The sequence below is a fragment of the Misgurnus anguillicaudatus genome, chromosome 25, assembly GCF_027580225.2.
Source record: "Misgurnus anguillicaudatus chromosome 25, ASM2758022v2, whole genome shotgun sequence".
NCBI classification, from domain to species: domain Eukaryota; kingdom Metazoa; phylum Chordata; class Actinopteri; order Cypriniformes; family Cobitidae; genus Misgurnus; species Misgurnus anguillicaudatus.
In genome coordinates this window covers 9402774-9416831 of record NC_073361.2, presented here as the reverse complement: position 1 = coordinate 9416831, position 14058 = coordinate 9402774, and the positions used below count along the sequence as shown (strand labels likewise).

The following is a 14058-nucleotide window of genomic DNA, read 5'->3' as shown; positions in this document are numbered from 1 at the left end:
AATTAACATATAATGGGTGTTGTTAAATTAACACTACACTTTTGACTAAATTAACACAGTGTAGTGTGGACACATATACACACTTTGCCGGTGTTAAATTTGACACTGTGGGTGTTATTTTAACACCAGTGATTTTGCTGTGTACTGGATGTTTTTCCTTTTCACACCATTCTTTGTAAACCCTAGAAATGGTTGTGTGTGAAAATCCCTGTAACTGAGCAGATTGTGAAATACTCAGAACGGCCCGTCTGGCACCAACAACCATGCCACGCTCAAAATCGCTTAAATCCCCTTTCTTTCCCATTCTGACATTCAGTTTGGAGTTTAGGAGTTTGTCTTGACCAGGACCGCACCCCTAAATGCATTGAAGCAACTGCCATGTGATTGGTTGATTAGATAACTACATTGAGAAATTTAACAAGTGTTCCTAATAATCCTTTAGGTGAGTTTCCTGAAACACAACACTCACTAGTCTAGTCCAGTAGGGTCTATTTTGATTTGATGTTGACTTTGATCTGAGATGAACTAAAGTGACACTGTTTATCTGGCCCTATAAGGACTGAAACTAGATACTGAAAAAAAAGGAAATGGCACAAACAACTCTTTCTATCTTGGTTAAAACAACCCACAAGAAGACTATAAAATGCTTACTAAATTAAATTCTAACTACAGAAGTGAAAATTGCTTCTTAACCATAAAGACATTTTCTATTACCACTTTTATCTCCTTCAATCTCCTCTAATGAGTAATACTCAAAATAAATGAACTCTAATCTGGTAAAAATGTGTCTGTTTCCATGCAGCTTATGATGTGTACAGTACGGTCAGAGCTCTGCTATTGGTCAACTTTACGAGTGTCTGACTGGTGTTTATACTTTCTCCCTTGTGACCTCACTGCGTTTGCTTGAGTAAGCCCATGTAAAACCACTCAACCAAACATCATTAATGAAAAATGGAGAACAGAAACATGTGTTGAGTAACTAAAGGTAGATTTGAGTATTGCAACACGTTCCTCTGATACACACTAGCACACTTATTAGACTGTTTTTGGAAAACATAATTTGTGCGAGTATGCAAACACAGATGCTTGGCTAACACAATGCACTGCCAACTTTTAACACATGGGGGCGACAGAGTTATCTATAGACATTATGTGATTAATGCCATGTAAAACTAAACTTTAAACATGCAATTTAACAAAACTTGAACATGCCAAAATACAATATTTTTCGATCTGCCTCATTTGCAAGCATATAAATGGCCAATTGAAATGAAAGTCTATACTCTAGATTGACCAAGGCATAAATTACATGTATATTTTAGGTAGCCTTGTGTAGACACCCCTTTGACAGTGACAGTGTTTTATACATTTTATAAACAAATATAATACTCTGTAAACAAATGTACAGAAAACACAGGGTAGGACTGTACAAGAAATTAACACATTATAACTGCAAGTACAATGCATTAAAAAAACATCAGATATGAAGAGTTTGGTTTCAAAACGCAATAAATCCATTTTGACTAATTTCGGTAAAAATGTGTTTTCAATACCAAGAAAGTGACAAGATGAACAAACTTTCACATAGCATCTTTAGGTTATAATAACATTCAATATTCAAAACTTGATTTTCAAAGATTTATTATAAAAACTATTTATTATTTCCACAAAATGCAATATTTTTATTTTCAAAATGCTATAAATCTATTGAATCAATATATAAATGTGCATTCATCTTTGCCATGTTATATTCATGTAGTTGACTAGTGGTATAATAATATACTAGTTTAAAATAAACATTAATGGCATTAATCAAAACACTTACTTTGTAATATTAAGAACACTGTCATTGCTGCTGTCATCCTTGGGAGTGCCTCTAAATTATTCGATTTTGATGGGTTACGTTTCTTTCCCGTCACAGAAAACCACCACGTTTATCAATGCCATTAACAGTATTATTTTGTTTTTGTTTGTTGATCACGAAGTACAAAGTACTTGAGGAAAACTAGGATTCTGTGTGTATTTATCACGTCACCATTATTGTTTACAATGCGTGGAATAGTGCGCTGTGATTTGTTGAGCGCATTTATTCCATTCTGCAGAGAAGGAGGACTGACGTTTATCGCATTTTGGGAAAAAAGGGAGAAAAGATGACAGAATAACACGGCGGATATTGGATTTTGCATAAACTTAAGAATTTACTTTTTAATACTGAACTGATACAATACTGATTTTGGCGGTAACCATTTTAATTTTTAAAAATGACGTTTATCGCATTTTGGAACTAAACTTTTTATATACTAAATCAAGAAAGGCTTCCAAATTCGTGTGCTATACGCGACAGTTAGGGTACTGTCTGAAGCAAAGTGTCAAGCATACGGCCCCCAAAGGTGTCGAATCAGGGCTGCATGATGATCTATTGTTGAATATTAAATACATATTTTAAAAACGCTTTCAGACAGGACGCGGCACTTGCATGTGTCTAGTTTAAATAGGAGACATGCGAAAAGCAGCAAAACGTGTACATCCAACTCTCAGCCTGAACTAGGTATGTTTACATGCAACCAAATAATCCCTTTGAAATCGTATTGATGGCTAAATCGTATTGAAAAGCCTTCATGTAAACACCTTAATCAATACGATTGAGGACGATCGGATGCAAATTTGGATCGTATTGAAGGGGTTGGTGTACTCCGATCTGTGATCTGATCCGCAGGAGAAAAGTACGCATGTAAACGCGTGAATCGCAGTATTTTCTCAATCGGATGCAAAAATACATCGTGCACATGCCCAGAACAATTGTGTTTAAGTTCACGTCTTATATTAAACTATTATATCACATGATTCTCCTCAGAGAAACACGCAATAGTAAGGCAGTGGCATCATGCATTGTTAAGGTAAGGTTACTGGGGTAACGCAATGTACATTCTGCCGCGTTTATGTGTACTTTTAAAACATTAGGCTAAAGCAATATATAGTGTTGTGACTTTTGAAAAGTGTGTTTTCATCACCTATATCTGAAAACTTCTTAAGAACAACTTTCTCCAACTCCGCTTTGACTTTAATCCAGAGATAAAGTGTGAACTCGACGAGAGATGCTGTCCGCAGCAAAGCGTTGCCAAGTCCTCTGCTTTTTTCGAGTTTAGATTTGGGCTACTGTTTAAACTGTTTCCTCCAGTTGTTGTTTTTTTTCTGCGGGTTAAAGATGAGTATTTTGTTCATAAGTTATTGGTATTTGGACTGTGAATAGTCATTGGGATGCTTTTGGGCTAGTTTTGAATGTCCATTTGGGATGGTTCAGATACTCGAATCTGGCAACCCTGGCTGTGCGCTTGCGCAGACGTTGGATTGGGATTCTATAGAATGTACATGTAAACGAACATTTAAACAGATTGCAATGTTTAGGGTGCATGTATCGTCGTATCTTTCAATCGTATTAAATTCAATCAGATTGACAAATTTCTGTGCATGTAAACATAGCCAATGAGTTTGACATCCCTGTTTCGAAGGGTTGTTTATGTAGTAAGCTATAGGTCACTGGTTTAGCTACGCTAACAATAACTGATGCTATGAAACTAGTTTGCCTCAGAGATAAAACTGAGCAACAGGGTTTAGCAGCGCAAAAGGTCATGGGTTCAATATCAGGAAACACACACACACACACAGTAAAATGTAGCTTGAATGCACTTTTGATAAAAGCGTCCGGCAACTGCAAAAATATAAATGCGGGCTAATGCAGGTAAATTGTCCTCTTGGAAAGGTACTTTGCATTATGTTCAATTCTGTTCTAATGCATTTCTAAATTCAGCAATGCATGAAATAAATCTTATGAGTATTAAAGTTAAACGTTTTTTCTAGCACTTTCACGATTATTATTTCCAAAGGAAACAAATTGAATAGACAAAACCTCTACATCTCCACTAACAAAAACTGTATTTTTTTTAAGTACCACAATACCATGTATACCGCAGTATTTAAATATAGTTATCAATCGGTACCATAGAATTAAATAAGAGTCCTGAAAGCTAAGACACAGGAAACCCATATTTCAGCTCAAGCACAGTGCCAGCAAACTTAAAAGCCCTTAAAGGCCCCGAAACGTAATACCGCAGTTGCTTTTGGCACATTGAAAGAGAGAGACACGTGTGGCAAATCAATGCCACGTCACTGCAGGCGACTGAACAGCAGGTGCACCTCTGAAAGCAGGGGGTCACGACGCTTGAATGAGACTGCTGTGCTTACAGAGCCACGTCTGAGGACGACGGGGTGAAGAAAGAGAAACGGCTCCCCACAGATACGCCGTCCAATTTCTGCCAATCCTACTCATGGGGCGACTCACCTCTAGAGGAAATTACAAAATATAAATAGCTGCTTTCACCAGATCCCCCAACCCTTTCTCCTTGATCCGGGCCCCTCAGCTCAGTGGGATCCGGGACCTCAGAAAAAAATGTCTCTCAGTCATTCATTTGCGTTTGCTCTCTAGCTATTTTCCTTTTTTAACTTAATGAGAGGCTGCGGAGAGACCTGTCAGTGTGACAATAATTACAGAAACTACACTATTCGCCAGCTGCCCCGGGCCCAAAACATTCACGCACGCGCGCGCATACAACTGAGGTCATGGAAAAACAAAAAACGTAAAGCTCTTTGGCTACTTTATGAACGGCCTGGCCTCAGACAGTGAATACCGGGTTACTTTAATAAGAAGACAGTGGAGAATCAAATAACAGTAGTTACGACCGCACATCCCTGTAATTCAGATAATGTACGGGCCTTACCCTAACACCATGCCATCAGATAAACACAAAACACATCAACGCACACAGCATATAAACAATAAAATAAAATAAAAGTTAAAGCGCATACCGTGTGCATGGATCGTGTGTGTGTGTGCTAAAGTTAGTAATGTTTATGAATCAGCCAGGTTAGGGAGGAACCCGCGTACTATAGTTTGACAGGAGGTGATGTGTGCAGATTTTTGCAGGGCAATGCACCGCACCCCACAAGATGCAAACAAAGACACTTAACACGGTTGATCCAACACATCCTGTTACAAACAAAATTACTAAATTATTAAATATAATAACTCACTGCCAAAAATACCAGGGCATTGCTATGTGATTGCTAAGGTGTACGGAGCAGTTTTAACTTGGTTGCTATGCGGTTATTAGGGTGTTCCGTGTGCCTGCTAAATTTTTGCTTATTGGCCAGGGCTTTGAACCAGATTTTTTTCCCATTTGGTTCGTTCCAAAGAGAAACAGTATTTTAACGTTTCCGGTTTTCGGTTCAACCTTAAAATTGACATTCCTGAACAAAAAAATAAAGTTCCTGAACCGGTTAATAACGTTCCATGTCATTTGTGGGACATAAAAATAAGTAGGCTGATCATTAAGACATTAAACTTAAATTATTAGTCTACATAATTTTCTCTATCTTGTCATCAAACATTAAAAAGGCTACATTAAGTAAGCGACATAACTGTAATTCTGACATGCCTACATTTGTTTCAGCATTATACATAAATTAAGACGAGGACAATTTCTGCCATGTCATTTATTGGCAAACAACGTAAATGTTTTTATTAGAAAAAGCATACGGTGGTATTTCGAGATAATTTTGTTTGTATGTGTCCTGTCAAGAACAGAAAGATTGTTGGCTTGCTTTTTGAAACACGTCTTTCCGTGTATGCACTTTTGAGTGCACTTAAACACGCGCATACACACAGACGGAAGACAAATTCCAAACTGCGCTTCGGGAAGAAGATGCAGCATAAACAGTCCCTCCACATAAAGTGAAAATTACATTGTTTTTCAGTGCTTTATTCGCTAAATGTATTTTAATGGAGTACAGCATGAGACACAGTAATGCAACTCTCAAGTTTATACATCAAGAGTTCTGATCTTTAAAGGTCATAGGGATAATCACGTTTGATTGGAGTTGGACCGGACACATTCAACCGCATGTGCGTCTGTGCGTACAGAAAATTGCTCACTTTAGCGTCTTTTGCAGTTAAATTGTTTAAAATCACCTAAGTGTTAACATTTGCGAGCCTTTGAAATGCAAATGATCAACTTTCACCCTCTTGAAATTTGCGTATAAATCTGCTAATCACATGCGAGCTGAACCGCGAGTCGTGATCTGTACGGATCACAGATCAACTGCGATCCGTTACACCACTATTTAGTATAAAAAAAACATCTTGAGATACTTGGTTGCCTACAAAATTTCCTCTTATGATTGAGCATTATAGACTTGGGCTTGAGTAGGCTACTTGCTGGTGGCACGTTTCTCATTTCGCCAATGAGTCGACGACCAGAAGTGAACTTTACCGAGTCATACTGCACAGCAATCTTGTCAAAGAACAAAAAAAAAACGGTACTAACCGGTTACCATTATTTTAAATGAACGATTCTGTTCCAGTGGAAAGTTTCTGGTTTCGTTTCTGTTCCTTGCAAAACATCAAACGTTTCTGGTTTTCGTTTTCGTTCCGTGAACCGGTTCAAAGCCTTGTTATTGACCCAAGCCAATATAGCCGTAAGTCCCTATAATATTATGGTGTATGGATGTGATTCGGTTCCTTGTTTGAAGTCAATGGGATTTCTTTTAGCGTGAGAAAAAGAGTTGCAAGTCAAAGTTGAACAGCTGCAAATTCTTAACTATGAATAATTGTGTTGTGCTAGCAATCGAAAGAAACCGTAAATGAAAGTACGATATACAAATGCAAACACTTTGATGTTTGTAGTCTTGCATGTTTGCCGAGAAACTGAAGCTTCATCTCAACATTCTGATCGAAACTCACAGCTCAATGTGAAAGCACTAACAAAGCTTAAGGAAATATTTTCAATAAAAAGAAATCATATTTGATTAGTAAATTGTGTAGGAGAGCAATTTGTGAACAATGTGTTGTCTTGATAACTGTGTGTGATAAAAAACACAAAATAAAAAACAATGACTCTTTAGTCAAGTGCCAATTAGAAAAGACCATTTGAAGAGATGTTACAGGAAAAACTATAATAAACACCCAATAGACATTTCTTTGCAAATATTTAAACAAAGCCAAAGTGTAAATTTAACTCCAATTCAATACTTTCCCTGCAAGACTTAATAATAAACGTATTTAAACCAAGCATTTCATAAATAAATACGACCTATATTATCTATCCTGTATATATACATATGAGGTAATGATTGTCCTACAATCACAGCAGAGTTACGTTAGGCCTGATCACAATCTTTACACAAACCCCATTACTGCAACAACAAAGACAATTGCGTTTATTTATCCATGACACAGTTATGAAATCGTTTCATTCGTTAAACGATATGATGACTTTAAATAACGTGATGATGGTGGTGTTTTCAAAGCAGTTAACCCATCTGATCCATTGCTTTAGCTGTATACGCTACAACAATCAATCATAAAACTCTTAAAATCTCTGAGAAATGCGTTTCATCTCACCCTTGAATGTTCCGATCTGCAGCTTTGTCTCGTGTTGTTCAGTTGTGTATAAAGCACACGGTCGATGACGAGAAGTAAACAGATTGCATACGGTTTTTTTCTCCGCTACATATTCGCTATGTTTCAAGGGAAGGGCTTTCCAATGCATCCAGCAGCAGCAGCGTGAGAACTGCGCTTCTACCTAACTCACTATTGCCACATCTAACCTGCTATTAGAGGCGGGGCTAATACAGTTTTCCCAGTTACCCATTGGATGCCCAAGAGTAATCTTGTTTATCATTGGTGCATTGCCACGTCCATCAAATATATAGGCTGCGGTCAACCCGAACGCCGATACAGTACGTGCTTTAATTTAATGGACAGTGTGGAGTTTCGGGATTTGTTGAAAATATACTTTATAAATTAAACTTCAATTTGTTAAAAATAAAAATTGTGCGTGAGTACAATATATAAATCAATTAAACATATTGAATTAATAATATTGGTAATGTTTAGAAATTAAAAATATTCAATATAAATAATAATTGGTTTTAAGTATATTATTTACATAATACATACTAATATTTATTTTATTAAATAATAATATCCTTAAAGAAAGTTTATAAAAAAAATTTAAAGGGGCCATGGCATAAGACTTTTTTAAGATGTCAAATAAATCTTTGGTGTCCCCAGAGCACATATGTGAAATTTTAGCTCAAAATACCATATAAATAATTAATTATAGCACGTTAAACTAACCACTTTGTAGGCGTGTGCAAAAATGTGCCGTTTTGGGTGTGTCCTTTAAAATGCAAATGAGCTGATGAAATTCAAACACTGATCACAATGATGGTGGTTTGTTGCAATTAAAACTCAATTGTGCTTTTCTCTGCACTAAATGGCAGTGCTGTGGTTGGATAGTGCAGATTAAAGGCGGAGTCCATGATGTTTGAAAGCCAATGTTGATATTTGAAATCACCTAAACAAACACGCCCCTACCCCAATAGAATCTGGACCTTCTGTTGATAGACCTGCCCCACACATACGCAACCCGGCATTTGATTTGATTTGATTGGCTATAAGTGTGTTTTGGTAGTCGGCCCGTCTCCTTTTCTAAACCGTTTTTCAAACATCGTGGACTCCGCCTTTAAGGGGTGGTATTATTATAATAAGAGCTCCTAATGACATCATAAGGAAAGCCAAATTTCAACAACCTATTTTTTCATGTTCTTGTAAAGAATGGTTTACCAAAACTAAGTTACTGGGTTGATCTTTTTCACATTTTCTAGGTTGATAGAAGCACTGGGGACCCAATCATAGCACTTAAACATGGAAAAAGTCATGGCCTCTTTAAACATCAGCAATAAAAATAATCAGAATCATCTATATTTTCTAGTCTATACGCTTATCAAATGTTATAAATGTTATATCAAACCTTTAAAGTTTACTGGCGTGAGATAATTACCTGTTACGTTACCAAAATAGCCAATCTTATCTGCATTAATGTTTTTTTAACCTGGCAATATAGGCCTAAATAGCTTATATGATTATAAAGTTAAATTCTTTGACAAAAATTAAAAATAACCTTTTTAGGACACTATTTAGATCACTACAATTACACTTTCTGGCAATGTTAACCCATTTAAACAAAATCTTAGATTTCCTATCTCCATCATGCTGGATCATGCTGGGAAAACACATGATCATCAGGTTCATTTCAGTTCAAGTACAATCTGTCATTACATAATACTAATACAAAATTCTAATACATTTCATATTCATATTATGTAATTTCATATAAATTCCTATTGAATTTCACTCAAATTGTTATGCTGCTTATAGACTTTGTAATGAAAATGTTTGTATTGAATAAAAAAAAATGCAAAACAGAAGCATTTCCAGTTTCCTATATGTTAAATAAAATTGAATAACAGGATGTGTTTTGTGCACAATAATAATAATATCTTTGAATCTGTTTTGGCCTTAGACTAACAGGAGAGAGTGACTATCTGACCACATTCAAAGTTCCTCACACATGACTGATAGAGCCATTAGAGGAGTGCATAACATACGGCAGGATGCAATCTGTTTCCTGTACCAACAGATGGACTTCACTGTACATCTCTCATCCCACCCCTGCCTTCTCCTGTCCTTAATCTCAGAACCATAAGAGCCCTGCAGCCTCCCAATTTCATGCTCATGAATGAAAGTGAGAAGAGAGCTGAGATATGGTCACTTTTTCATAATACTTCAGTATCAGTATACTGTTCGTTTAATCAGATAGGCTCAGTCATATGTGAATTCATAAAGCGGGCAACGCATGGGTGGAATAGCAAGGACATTTCATATTGAGAAGGAAAAGTCAAAATATTGTAATATAGCAGTAGACTGGTTTTGTGTACCTTAGTAGCACCTTTTGTGAAATGGACCCATACTTAGAAAATAAAACTTATGTCATTGTATAGCACTTTTATATTAAAGAGCGTATCGTATGTAATATTTCATTTCTTAACCTAAAATATAATTGACACTTGATAACAGATGCACAACCCAAAGATGTTAGTTTAGCATCAAGCTACAGATGCCATTTAATACAAAATTATAGCTACTGTTTTTTATTTGAAAGCCATGTGACATTTTTTACAGGATCTGGAATAATGTTCAATCTATGCACAGATGGCTTAATAAGCTTTGAAAATAGTGTACAAGTCAAATGGAAAACATGTTCACTATGCAATTGTATGAAAAGAGTTGCATAAAGATTAATCAAATCCTTTTAATTTTTTTGTTCAACCAAGAAAGCAGTTGCATATCTTTGAACAACCTGAGGGTGAATGAATATTGCATTTTAATTGACGAACTCTTTTTTCTATTTCTTTGTCTCCAAGGCTTCTATGTGCCTCCTTGTGGAACACTTGGGAAATCTCTTGTGCTTGCCTTTTAAAAGATTTATTACAAAAATATCTCCAGGCTCGGCCAAATAGTGTTTCCATCATGACTATAGGTTTCATATCCCCGAGGGACACAATGATTAAATTGACTTACCTGTAAATATCACTGTTATGATAGGTTTAGAAAAATAATGAAATGAAATTTTTAAACAAGCACAAGTAAACATAAGGAGCAAAGCAGCTGATGTTATTTACAGTGAGATCCTGCCATAGACCATTAAGATGATGACTTTTTATATTTATGGTTACTTTAAAGGGAAAATTTAACAAGACATTTTTAAGATATCAAATAAATCTTTGGTGTCCCCAAAGTATGTATGTGAAGTTTTAGCTCAAAATATCATCTAGATAAATTATTATAACATGTTAAAATTGACACTTCGTAGTGCCATTTTGGGTGTTTCCTTTTTAAGGGGACATATCATGAAAATCTGACTTGCTATAATTGGGTCCTCAGTGCTTCTATAAACCTAGAAAATGTGAAAAAAGATCAACCTAGTAACTTAATTTTGGTAAACCATTCTCTGCAAGCATGTAAAAAATAGGTTATAGAAATGTGCCTCCCCCTGTGATGTCAGTAGGGGATAATACCGCCCCTTAATCTGCATTATCCAACCACAGCACTGCCATTTAGTGCACAGATCAGTTCATTTGCATTTTAAAGGACACACCCAAAAATGGCAAATTTTTGCTCACACCTACAAAGTGCCAATTTTAACATGCTATAATAAATTATCTATGTGGTATTTTAAGCTAAAACTTCACATACATACCCTGGAGACACCAAAGATTTATTTGACATCTTTAAAAAGTCTTGTGAAATGTCCCCTTTAAATGCAAATGAGCTGATCTCTGCACTAAATAACATTGCTGTGGTTGGATAGTGCAGATTAAGGGGCGGTATTATCCCCTTCTGACATCACAAGGGGAGCCAAATTTCAATGACCTTTTCAACCTACCAAACTAAGTTACTGGGTTGTTCCTTTTCACATTTTCTAAGTTGATACAAGCATTGGGGACCCAATTATCGCACCAATTATGACATGGAAAACGGCAGATTTTCATAATGCCTGTACTGTACTATATATGACAGCTTAGAAAGTAGAGATGTATATATCAGGAGGCAAATGGGATCATGACATGACATTACTGATCCAACTCCCCTTACAGGTGCTCAGAGTGAGTACACTACACACTCACGTGCAAAATAATATGATATTTCTTGCTTTGCATTCTTAATATCTTTATTATTAATGTCTCAGCAGTAAGAGCACTCAAAGGCATACTTTATTGAGAATGCAGTCACGACTGAAGGGGTTGAAGGTTTTCTCTGTGATTTGTGTCTTAGCCACCTCACTGCTAAAATATAAATGCATTACAAGCATTTTTAAACGTTTTTTTTAAAAAATGTTTCAGGAGCTTGTTTCGTCATTGACTCAAATACCACTTCAAACTTAAAATTTTCAGTCACTTGTAAGTATGGCATACATTGCCTTGACTGAATCAGGATTGTAAAACATCAGTATACAGATTTACAGGCTAACATTTTTCAAGACGCCTAAGATATATAAATATGGGTTAATCTGAATATAAGTCAATATTCACCATCAAAATACTGTAGCTGTAACTTGGACAAAAAATTAAATAAAAACAGGCTGATGGATCGAATGTTTAAAATCATTGTGGTCAAGACACCTAAGATATAGAAATATGGATTAATCTAAATATAAGTCTATATTCACTGTCAAAATACTGTTTATATCCCAGCTGTCTCTTGGACAATAAGGCTGATAGATCGAATGTTCACGGTGGTCTGGTTGTCCACCACATGATGGTGCTGTTTCTGAGAGGAACAATCTCGAAGGACATGTATGACATAGCAACCCCCTTAGAACAGTCTACTTTTCTGCAAAGTTCACCTACAACCTGATAATCAAGCTTTTTGTTCCCTAAAAAGGCAGGTGTGCTGAAGTAAGCAGAAGAACAAATCTGACCGATTCCCCTTAGGACCAAAGGGAGCCTCCTTTTAGTAAGGACCACCAATACAGACTACACTTGGACAGCACCCATTAAAAAGGTCCTAATATGTACCATTGGGTACAACTATGTATACATTTGGTACCAATATGTACCTTTGAGATACTAATATGTGACAATTGGGATATATCCACCTGTTTCTTGACGCAAATGTGGGCGCCGCCATCTTTGAGCTGTCCTGTTTTTGAGTTCCGCTGAGCCACAGCTAATGGAAGTCTATTGCGAAGGACACAAGTGTGCTGTTTTGACTGGCTGTTGAAGGTTTATTATGAAATACAGGAAGACCGACATAATTTGTGCAGTAAGGGGTTGCCATAATAGCTAATGAAAACGCAGTAAATCTCTAGTTTTAATCATAATCCATGCACAAGAACTGAATGTGTATGTTGCTCACATGCAATCATGATCTGTATTTACAAATCCATCCAGTAAAACCTTTCATAGAAAGTAAACAATAAATACATTTTTTTTTAAAACAACTAATATTATGTTGATGAAAATATGCAGATTTATTTATTCTGCTACTATATATTACTGCAAAAATTACAGTACAGAATATATACGACATAATCTGGTTAGTTAATGTTTATAAAAGTGTGTTTGCACATACTTTGTTATGTATACTTTTGTTAAGTTCATGTCTCCACCTAGTGGAGCGATGTAATAATATTTTCATAAAACGAAAACAATACTCAATACATGTAGTAGTTTAATATGTTTATTATGGTTTGGTCAAAAAACGTACAATGTGTTGAATAAGAAATATAATGCTGACTGTGTCGGATCGCGTGAAGCTTGATGTGTCGCCATAAACAAGTCCATTAAAAATTACCGTTTAAAAAAAAAACTCACACCAGAGAGACAGTTGTGAAATTTTAAGCCAGCCCCTGAAAAGTTAAAAACATGAAGTCTTTGTAAATTCCATGTACAAACACTCATTGTAAAGATACTGGTATATGTCTCTGTGCTTTTATATTTGCGCATTGAAGACCCGTCACTTCCGATCAACAACTCGAAATGATTGAATATATCTTCACATATCAAGCCACTTCTTCATTTCATCCTCACACTGGCTCATACATGGCAGGTGTAAGTACATATTAACTGTTTAAATCATGTTTAATGCGTGCTCCCACTACACTGTTTTCTACCGGCTGGCTATTGAACCGGAAAGGAAATACGTCACATTACTTACTTCCGCGTTTGAGAAAAAGGTGGATATTTTGACCATTTTGTCTGACAGTGTATAAATACAGGCTGATGGATTAAATCTTAAAAACTGTGGTGGTCGCATGTCACATGATGGTGCTGTTGCTGGGAGATTTGAGATGATGTAGTAAACCCCTTAGTGTAACTGATACCCCTTGTAGTAAAGGACCACCAATATGGACAACACTTGGACAGTACCCTTTAAAAGTCCTAATGGGGATCCCTATAGTGCATGGGCATTTTTAATTATACTAAAACCCACCAATAACCCCCCTTTTTACAGCTATGTATACATTTGGTACTATTATGTACCTTTTAGATACTAATATGAATCCTTTAGGTCCAAAGCTGTACTTTTTAAAGGGACACTACACTTTTTTCGAAAATATACTAATTTTAAGGCTCGCCTAGGGTGAAACACCTGAT

At 36.1% G+C, this 14058-nt stretch overlaps 1 protein-coding gene across 2 annotated transcripts in view; it reads right to left on the bottom strand.

Annotated features, from left to right (window-relative positions):
- The window catches only part of nck1b (NCK adaptor protein 1b), a 64484-nt gene extending 56846 nt beyond the window's left edge, over nucleotides 1–7638 (bottom strand). For both annotated transcript variants that reach the window (XM_055181515.2, XM_055181514.2), the window contains exon 1: nucleotides 7457–7638. The gene's annotated coding sequence lies outside the window, so the exon portion shown is untranslated. The remainder of the gene's footprint in view (nucleotides 1–7456) is intronic.
- Between the last annotated feature and the right edge of the window lie 6420 nt (nucleotides 7639–14058).